This window comes from Lolium rigidum, chromosome 7 (genome assembly GCF_022539505.1).
Source record: "Lolium rigidum isolate FL_2022 chromosome 7, APGP_CSIRO_Lrig_0.1, whole genome shotgun sequence".
Taxonomy (NCBI): Eukaryota; Viridiplantae; Streptophyta; class Magnoliopsida; order Poales; family Poaceae; genus Lolium; species Lolium rigidum.
In genome coordinates, this window is record NC_061514.1 from 329,088,675 (window position 1) to 329,096,200 (window position 7,526).

Below are 7,526 nucleotides of genomic sequence, written 5' to 3' on the forward strand. Positions count from 1 at the left end.
GGTTGATGATTACTTGTTATATTCTTTAAAAGAATAACTTTTGAAGAACATACTTCTTAAGTAATAAGAAGTATTACAATTAAGGTTGTGGTTGCCTAAGGTTTACCTTTGCATTCACTAAGTAAAGAATGTTTGGTTCCTAAATAGGATGGTTCATAAATATCACACACTAGTAGGGTTTAGTGGAGTATGGAATGTAAGGTACTCATCAATCATGGTTACTATTAGGATTCATCACAATATTGTGATGCTAATCATGGATAGTTAAGGATGGTGGTCTTGGGAATAGGAACTAGGGTTTTGCACTTGGTTGATCCTACTAGATCAACAAGTTTTATTTAGATGAGAGCATAGCATAGCAATTAACTAGTGTTAAGGTTCTTACATTTTATGTGATCATGGCAATTATTTAGTTCCTATTATGGTTTTATGTTTGAAAAGGAAAGTATCATGATCTCATGTTCCAAGCTAGGGTTTAGGTGTAGAAGTAAATTAGGGTTCACATAAGCTAATAGAGTTAGGGTTTTAAATAGGACTTAGGGTTTATGATTCTCATGAAATTATGAAGTTGTGATTTCATAATGGAACTAAGTTTTCCTATTAGTGATATAATGCCTAAAACAATAATTGGTAACGGAGTTAAAGTGATTAATTACTTTGAAATAAAATGATAATATATTTAACATTATATTATGCCAAAAGGCTTAATAAAAATATGATAATACTATTAGGGTTTAGGGTTTTGAATTAATATTTGAAATAATAATTAGTTAGGATTGTCATATGGTTAAACACAATCATCAACAATTATTTGTTGTTTTACATGGCATTTTCATGCAAAGTAATATTTTCTTTATGTGAAGAATAGAAACAAGAAATTATATGCGTAGTTTTTTTTAGGTTTTAATTGTTTAAGATTTAACATTACTCTTTTTCAAATTTAGAGGAAACTCCAAATTATTGTTTCTTTAGTTTCTAAATGATTTGTTATATATTATTATAGAGGTAATTTTCTGTTACCCATTTTTATTTGTTTGTTGTTATCTAATTAATTTGTAAATGATAAAATCTTATAGAAAAGGAAATAAAGAAGAAAAGGAAAAATATTGGACCAAATGGCTTGTTGGGTTTGGCCCAATGGCCCGAGTCGGTTGGGTCTAATCCCAACCCGATCCCCACGCCACGCTCATCCGTACTCGTACACGAGGATGACCTCGTTCGATCCCCTCCTGGCGATGGCGTTGATGCCGTTCCGGCCGTCACCCCCCCCGGCCATGCTGCTGGCCGATTCCGACGCCGCCGCTCGTCCATGAGGCTTCGCCGCCCTCCTTCTTCTTCTCCACCAAAACTCCCTCGCCGCGGCGCCCCTGTCGCCCACGCCCACGCGCCCCTCTGCGAACCCTAGGCGCCCTCCAGTTCCGGCTGTCGCCGACCGATTCCGGCGCCGCCGCTGTTCGGCGAGGATCCTCCGAGCCTCCTCTGCCGGACCCATCCCCTGCAGCACCTCCCGCACTCAAGCGCGCACGCCCGCGTATCTGCGCGTCACTGACGACCGCGCCGCCGCACGGTGTTGCTTGTCACCTCCGCCACCGCCGTCGCCGGTCTCCTCCTCCGACGCTGCTCCCAGGCGTGGCTTCGCCACGGACCTCCCGGCCATCAGCCGCTACCTCGGCGCCGCCGCCTGCCCCGCACGCGTGCCTCACGGCCACCCTAGCCCACGGATGGCTCGGTTGCCGGCGTGTTTCGGACGCCGCCGCGGCCAGGCTGCTGTGATGATGGTGAATTGGTGGTGTGGCGGCTACTTCGTCCCCGATGCCGGCTGGACGGTGCCGTAGGCGCAACCCCGGCGTCGCCTACATCGCTACCTCCTGTACGGCACTGTGAGCTCAACCTCTCTTTCTCTCTTGCTCTATGGCTATGAACTGGAAATCCGGTGCTTGTGTGTGCCTTGGTGCTAATTTGCGGTCTTTGCGATGAATCTGCTGCTGACTGTTGTATCTCATTTTGGATGATCTAATCATCCAGAGATAGTTTGGCTTTTTGTGATGATAAAATAGCTCTTATCTACTGCATGTTTACTGTATTGTTAACTGAAGAAGTTCAGTTCTACTGTTGTTAAATCCCTATTGAGCTCAAATATGCTATAAAAGCAAGTTATGGTTAGTACTTGGGTTGCTTGGCAATAATATGATGCTGGTTGGCTGGGTGGCAAATGAATGATTGGTTTGATTATGGCTCTTCTTGGAGATTACTTGGTTGGCCTCGGAGCATTTCCTGGACCCCAAGCAAATCTCTGAAGCTTGTTAAATGTTCATCTAATTTATGTGTTGCCGAATAATTTACTTGATGTATGCTTGTGGCTAGTATGCTGATTCAAAATGGCTTGGCTATTGGATCAAGATGCTTCATTGATCCACTGATTATTACCATGTGTTATGTAACAGATACTTTTATGTGCTAAGCAAAGTAGATAGTTGATTATTCCTGGACATGATTTAGTTGTTGGCTTACTCACAGGGACCTTGCTATCCTCTCTGTATGTGGTTAGGTTATAAGCTCCTGGTTCTACCAGGGATCACTAGCTCGAGCTGGGTGGTCTAGCTCCCCTCTCGGCTGTCACCTCTCTTTTTCTCTCTCTATTCGAAACTGATAAGAACAGATATTGTGCTTGATTATGTGGCCACATCTGTGATGCAAAGACTGAGGCTAGATTTTTAGATATGAACAGATACTACTTCTTGTGGTTTGTTTTTCTATGATGAACTAGCATAGCACTTCTATGCTAATCTGAGAATCATCCCTCCTACCAATTTTCTGTGAGCTATTATCGATAAGAACAGATGCTTGCTTGATCTTGTGGTCTTGCCAATGATGCAAAGGTTGAGGCTCCACTTTTTAAGACATATACTATTTGTTGCCTCTCCAATCTCTGTGATGAACATGCATAGCATTTCTATGCAGTCCTGAGAGAAATGACTCCTCCCAATCCTCCTAGACCAGATCTAGTTGCAGGGTGATTGGAGTTATTAAATTTGTACTTTACCCTTTATTTCCCTTGTTGAAACTATGCAGAAGTTAAGAACGGATGCTTGCAAGATCTAGCCTATGAGTTGCTACCTGTTGTACTTGGCAGCTTGATCTTCTTGATGTTGAAACGAACCTCCCTTCCGGCCTTCCTTCTCCACTCCCTGCTTCTTCTTCTTCCTAGTTACGATTCGCTGATTCCGGTGGTTGATCTCGGTGTATTGTTCTAGTGGATGATGGTGTGTTCTTGCTGATATCTGATGGATAGATTGACTACTGAATGAACTGTTGGTGCGGCGGGTGTGTAGTTGTCCTAGGGAAGCTTTTGGTACGGTGTGGTGCTTGTTTATGTACTGCTGAGCGATACACAGTGGGTTTGATGACACATGGCTGCGTGTGGTGGTCGTCTCTGCTGTTGTGTGGCCCTTTATCCGGTGCTAGAGAACAACTTCCTTTCTTCTCCTCCTAGCACGTAGCAACGTCCGAGTGATCTTATCTCACAATTTGGCTTTACTTTTGGAGTACTGCCAAGTGGAAACTACTTAAGCTGGGCTGCTACTATTACTTGACTATATTGTATGGATGCTTCTTAATTACATTAGTGGCTGGAATAACTCAAGTGGCATAATTATGTGTGCCTGTACTAAACAGATCAAGTGTGATTCAAGATTGATTAAGCTTTGCTTAATTATCAGTGGCTTATTTATATTTGGTTAGGGTCATATTGACTTTTCTATGTCAATAATGATCCATTTAAATGAATTTGTGGCTTCTAAATAGGAACTTGATTAGATTAGAGGAAAAGTAAAAAATGTTGCCTTCTGTTGCCATTCCAATTGATCATAACTTGTTGCACAATATCCCTGGTTGCCTATTTGATGCCTAATTTATCATTGCTACCTCCAATGGTACTATCTAGTAGTTCCTAAATCACAAATGTTGCCGAAGATGAATAATTCCCTCTAGTCACTTTTGGGGATTAGGACTGGTTCCTAATTTCCATTAATTGAGCTCCAATATTAAAATGCCTCATTTCATATGATGGCAACATTATAACCATAACCCAATATTTTCCTTTTTTTCTTTGTTTTGTTTCTCTTATTGCAGGAAAAGAAGAATAAGAAATGTTGAGAAGATTTAGATTAGATTTAGAATTTCTTTTAGTTCCATTTTGTAATCTCACATTTCTTATGTAACTTGTAATATTTCAATAAGTGTTGTAATAATAGTTATGTGAATTCTTATTAGTAATGTTTGATTCTTATTTATATTTGTTGTTACTTTGTATGTTATATAATTGTTTAGAATTCAAATTCTTATTTGAATTCATAGTATCCATATTTAATTTGAATTCAAATTTGTTCTCCCGAAAACACATGAATTCACACGGGTCATGTCGAAATTTGTCATGCCCACATCGATGACTAACTTAATTCCATCGATGTAAGAAACCTCAATCACTTTGATGGTTTTAAACAAAAACGCGAAAATTCCCCGGATTTTCTATGCATGAATGCAATGCACGCATCTGTGTTCCTCTATTTTGTAACCCCCAATCCTGGGATATTACAACTTTTGCTATTGTTTTGCCTCTAATTTGTGTATTTTGGATGCAACTAACACGGACTAACGTTGTTTTCAGCAGAACTGTTCTGGTGTCTCGTTTTTGTGCAGAAATTCAACTTTCAGAAAAAACCACGGAATTTATGCGGAAGGTCCTATTTTCTCAGAATACTTACGGAGCCAGAAGGGCAAGCCAGGTGGGGGCCCGAGGGCCCCACACACTAGGCCGGCGCGGTCCAGGAGGGGCCCGCGCGGCCCTAGTGTGTGGCGGCCTCGGTCGGCCCCCGACGCCCTCCTTCGGACTACTTAGTGCCTTCGACCTAAAAACGCATGGAGAGAAGTCGAAGTCGCCAGAAACCCTCCAGAACGCCGCCACATCGCGAAACTCCGTCTCGGGAGCCAGAAGTCTCCGTTCTGGCACTCCGCCGGGACGGGGAATTGGAGGAGATCATCGCCATCATCACCGCCAACGCCTCTACATCAACCAGCCATGTTTCCCCCATCCATGTGTGAGTAATTCCCCAGCTGTAGGCCGAAGGGGATGGTAGGGATTGGATGAGATTGGTCATGTAATAGCATAAGATTGTTAGGGCATAGTGCCTAGTGTCCGTAATTGGTACTTTGATGATATTGTTGCAACTTGTTATGCTTAATGCTTGTCACTAGGGCCCGAGTTCCATGATCTCGAGATCTGAACATGTTATTGTTTCATCATGATATTCATTGTTTATGGTCTTACCCGCAAGTTGTATACACATGTCGTCTGTCCGGAACCAATGGCCCCGAAGTGACAGAAATCGGGACAACCGGAGGAAATGGTAGTGATGTGAGGATCACATGTGTTCACGGAGTGTTAATGCTTTGCTCCGGTACTCTACTAAAAGGAGTACCTTAATATCCAGTAGTTTCCCTTGAGGCCCGGCTGCCACCGGCTGGTAGGACAAAAGATGTTGTGCAAGTTTCTCATTGCGAGCACGTACGACTATAATTGGAACACATGCCTATTGATTGCTCTGTACTTGGACACCGTTTTATTATTATCTGCAAATGCCCTGCTATGATTGTTACATAAGTTTCTCTCATCCATGCAACGCCCGTCATCCGTCCCCGTGCCTACAGTATTTTAATCCTGCTGTTTACTATAATCACTACTCGCTGTCTTTGTTACTCTGCTTGTTGTTATTTCACTACTGCTACTTGCTATAAAACTGTTACTACTCGATAAACTCTTGCGAGCAAGTCCTGTTTCCAGGTGCAGCTGAATTGACAACTCCGCTGTTAAGGCTTTCAAGTATTCTTTGTCTCCCCTTGTGTCGAATCAATAAATTAGGTTTTACTTCCCGCGAAGACTGTTGCGATCCCCTATACTTATGGGTCATCAACGGGCCACGATGGGGTAGTGCTGCATCACATTTCGCGATGCGGGCCAAAGTGTGGTGTCTGTTTGGGCCATTTTTTGGACCAAAACCGGGAAAAAACTCAATGCATGGTGGGATAGGGTATCGGCTAGAGATGCTCTTAGGTCCGCACATACCACACCGGGCCGGCTCTTCGATCTTTCTTTAAATTTTAAGATTAGAAATGATATTTAGAATGGAAAACAATTGTTTAGTTTTAAGAAATGTTCATATTTAAAAAAAATTAAAAAATGTTCGATCTCGAAAATGTTTTAAGGAAAGAAAAAATTCATAATAGAAGCAATATAGAATAGAAAAAGGAAAGAAAAAAGAAACTGGACCGGCCCAACATACCAGCCTAACTTTGCGGCGGTACTTTTAGAGTAAAGAAAAAAAAACAATAGAATGGAAGAAGAAGACCGAAAGTCTCTTTGGCACACGAGCACTAGTGCTCCTAATATTTGAGAAACATATTTTGGTGATTCCGAAAAATCTAAAATTAAATGTGTACATACATATAAACATTTCAAAGGTACAGTGTAAATTTCAGATGAAAAAATGTTGTATTTTGAGCTATATAAAAAAGACAAATTTCTGACAAAAAACTAAAATTTCCATCCCTACGAATTTGTTATTTTGCTTAGCTCAAAATACAATTCAATTCCTACCAAAACTTTACACGAGTATTCAGAACATGTGTATGTATTCATGGAATAAAATTTACATTTTTTTAAATCACAGAAATTTAATTTTTAACTATTACAAAATCAGGAGCACTGGCACCCGGACACAGCAAATCTGCTCTCGGAAGAAGAGACATATACAGATATAGCTTAAAATGAGCCTATGAACTTTAACGGGCCTTTACAATTATAAGCATCTAGGCAGCATAGTCTACGTGATCAAGGACCATAAACATTTGTGCACACTGACTAGCGAGCCCAGCTCCACGCTGGTACATTGGCAGTTCACCTGCGTGGTGCTAAATGGGCCGGCCCAAATAACTTTATCCGACCTTTGAGAGGAATTTCCTTAATTAGCTCAGTTTATTTTTTCAAAGGAGGCACCTTTCCTGTCCTCTGTTTATGGTTTTCTAATACGATTCAGCTTTGGTTCGTTGTGTTTTTCCGGTTGTCACCTGCATGTTTTAATTCATTTTGGTTGGGTTTTTTTGAGTTTGGTTATTAAAACTATTTTTCGTTTTTCGTTTTTTATTTCTATTTATATATTTGTTTTTGTTTTTGTTTTATACATTTCCCTTTTCCATATAAAACTTGTTTTTGCTGTGGAAAATTATTAGTATTTTTTCGTATTTAAATAAGATAGATGTTTGCATTGAAAAATTGTTAGTATCATAGTATATTGATTTTTTTTAAATAAAATAATTATTTTTAAAAAGTTCAAATAACATAGATTTTATTATCAAAAAAAAACTCAGGTTGCTATTAGTAGTTTTTTTATCCTGTTCTAATAAAATAAAGGTTCTTTTTGACAAAATACCATGGCTGTTAAAATTAAAAAAATATTTTCAATAAGATAAAT